This window comes from Myotis davidii, unplaced genomic scaffold (genome assembly GCF_000327345.1).
Source record: "Myotis davidii unplaced genomic scaffold, ASM32734v1 scaffold2308, whole genome shotgun sequence".
Taxonomy (NCBI): Eukaryota; Metazoa; Chordata; class Mammalia; order Chiroptera; family Vespertilionidae; genus Myotis; species Myotis davidii.
Window position 1 is genome coordinate 5,014 of NW_006298692.1, and position 2,799 is coordinate 7,812.

At 47.3% G+C, this 2,799-nt stretch overlaps 1 long non-coding RNA gene across 1 annotated transcript; it reads right to left on the reverse strand.

Moving 5' to 3' along the window:
* Positions 1 to 476: 476 nt before the first annotated feature.
* On the reverse strand, positions 477 to 2,793 carry LOC107184771. The gene is made up of 3 exons (XR_001515680.1): positions 2,618 to 2,793; positions 1,309 to 1,382; positions 477 to 681 (listed from the first exon to the last, which is right to left on the reverse strand). It is a non-coding gene; the product is annotated as an uncharacterized LOC107184771 (long non-coding RNA).
* Positions 2,794 to 2,799: the final 6 nt, after the last annotated feature.

A 2,799-nucleotide genomic window follows, 5' to 3' on the forward strand; every position in this document is an offset into this window, starting at 1 on the left:
GGACGGAAGAATTTGAGTTTATCCGGTAGATTTTTACTGTTTCTCTGACTAGTGGCGACCACTACATATGGGGAAACAATCCACGTGAAGTAGTTGACTGTCTTCTACAATTTTATATCTGAAGATACTGTCCTTTATGCACAGTATAAACATGAAGACATTCCCTCAGGGCAGAGCACCAATCCCCCACCCCTTACAGAAAACAGAAATAATTGTATAATGGTTACCAGTCAGTTTTCTCCTTGTTTTCTTGGCTGTGAGGAAATTTAGGCCTTAACTTCCATGCTTGAGGGGTTGAGGAACTGCCATTTCAGGGTGGGAATTCACAGAGGCCACGAAGGAGGAAGAGCAGGAAATGTCATTCCAGAGCCCATTCTCCGGAAGGCACACACAGTCCCCACTCAGCCAAAGTCATTAGGCTCACCCTTCTTCCAGTTGCTATAGGTCAGCCTCCCTCCTGTCACATACACAAACTGGAGTTCAGTCACTTCATCTGTGATGCCCAGGAAGGCATGGTCATTGGCCTGTCCATGATGGCTTTGTTCTCCTCAGCATTCCGGAAGGTGGCCACGGTGGCCTGGAGCTCAGCGCACAGAGCCTTCACTTTGGAAAAAGGCATCTTTTCACCATTGGTAACATAGAGCTTCTTTCCAGATCTCTTGCCCAAGGAGAAGGTGTGCACTGAAATCACAAAGGATGGGTGGGATTGACTCAGGCCAGTAGGTGACGACTCCCTTGTCAGGGAGTCAGGACTCTAAAAAGGAGCACATGTGGAATCCCCATCAGGTCCTAGTGAGGAGGAGCTCCTTAGTGCAGGGAAGGCCCTGGCAGAGCCCAGCCTCTCCTGGGGGTGCCTGTCCTGGAGACAGTCCCCCAGAACAAACTGCCCCAGTGCAGGTGGACAGGGAAACAGGCGTGGGCCCTGCTGCCAGGCTTGGATGCCAGGATAGAAAGGGGCAGGGACAGCTATCTGAGAACAGTGGGTGCTGAGGAAGAAGAAAGGATTTGGAGGCAGCAGATCTTCATGCAATGTTTCCTTTGCTGCTTCCCACCTGGGTGACGCTGAATGAATTATCTACAAATCCTGGACCTATTTTCTCTCACATGTAAATTAAATAAGCGTAATGCTCTCAGACAGCAGTGATGAGAGGACAGAATGAAATCATATTATAAGAAAATGCCAACCTAGCACAGGCCCTGGTATATAATCCGTGTTCACAATTGTTAGTTCTATTCCACCTCCTGAGAACCCAGAGCACTCAAGGACAAGGGGAGAGCAGGAAGCTAGTGGGGCAGGAAGAGGCTTACATTTTTGATGCGGTCCAGTTCTGCCTCCAGGCTCCTCAGCTCTCTCTCTAAGTTAGCCAGCTTAGTCTCCGTAACTGCAAAGCAATGGGAGAAGGGCATATATTGAGAAAAAGACCCGAAATTCAAGAACAGAGTATTTGGGGGGGAAGGGGGGAATAAAAGCTTATTAAGAAGTATGCTTATTCCAGAAAAATATGAAAACAAAAGGATGTGATAAAACAAAACAACTGTATTCCTGCCTTCTCAGACATAATTCATAACTTTTATAAACTGTAACTCTGAAACAGCAATAACGGTAACTTGTAATTTGTAGCTCTGGATTCTTTTCTTCACATACTGCTTAAATACTGCAATATTATACTCATTTATAGGAAAAAAATGAACTCATTCTTTTTGAAAAATTTTCTTAATCATGCATTTATTTCTTATTCCAGGTGAGGTATTTAATCTGTATTATGAAAACCCGTTTGCCATGACCCCGACACGCCATAATGACCAAAGACTGGTCACCAGGAGACTGTGTGCAGGGAGGTGAGTGCGAGTGGGCGGGGCTACATGCTTGGTGAGGTGTGAGCAGATGGGGGGGAATTGATCTTGGTCTCAAGGAGCGGATTGACTGGACCAGCCTTGGGCAAACTACGGCCCGTTTGAAATGAATAAAACTAAAAAAAATAAAAAAGACCATACCCTTTTATGTAATGATGTTTACTTTGAATTTATATTAGTTCACACAAACACTCCATCCATGCTTTTGTTCCGGCCCTCCGGTCCAGTTTAAGAACCTTTTGTGGCCCTCAAGTCAAAAAGTTTGCCCACCCCTGGACTGGACTCTGGGTCTCCCAGCACCCAGGGACTAGGCGGAGTCCTGCAGTGTGGTGGGGTCACTAATATTCATATAATTGTGATGGGCCAGTGAGCAAATATTTATGTGAGTTCATCATTTTATTTTTGTTGTTACTAATTACTTTATTTCACTTCGGATTAAATAATTTATTTACCCTATTCATTAGTCGATTGCACCATGGATCTTATGAAGCAGACAATCTTCCTGCCACTCTTGTGTCAATAGACTTAAACCCAACACCCGAAGGGACCAGTTTCCCCCTGCGCATCCTGGAGCCTGGCATTGGCTGCTCCAGCTGAGGGAGCTGGGCCATCTGCAGGGGCCACAAGGGGTGGCCAGCAGGGTAGTAAGTCTCAGGAAGCAGAGGTCTGCCAGTGGGGCAGCAGAGAAGGGCCCCTCCCACCGGGCTCTCGAGTTCCCCAGCTAGTCCTCTCAGCCAATGCCATACTGAGATGAGCTCCTTACCTTAACTGTCTCCATGATCTCCTTTTTGGCCCTTCACTCCTTGCAGCCCAGGAGCCTCTCTACTTCCTGGAGGCCCCAGTTTCCCTGGAGGGCCCTGCAAGCCTCGGAGCCCTGCCCTGTTGGAAGATGAAGGACATGTGACCCAGTGTCTGTCTCTCATTCTCTTCCTCCACAAGCTCAGC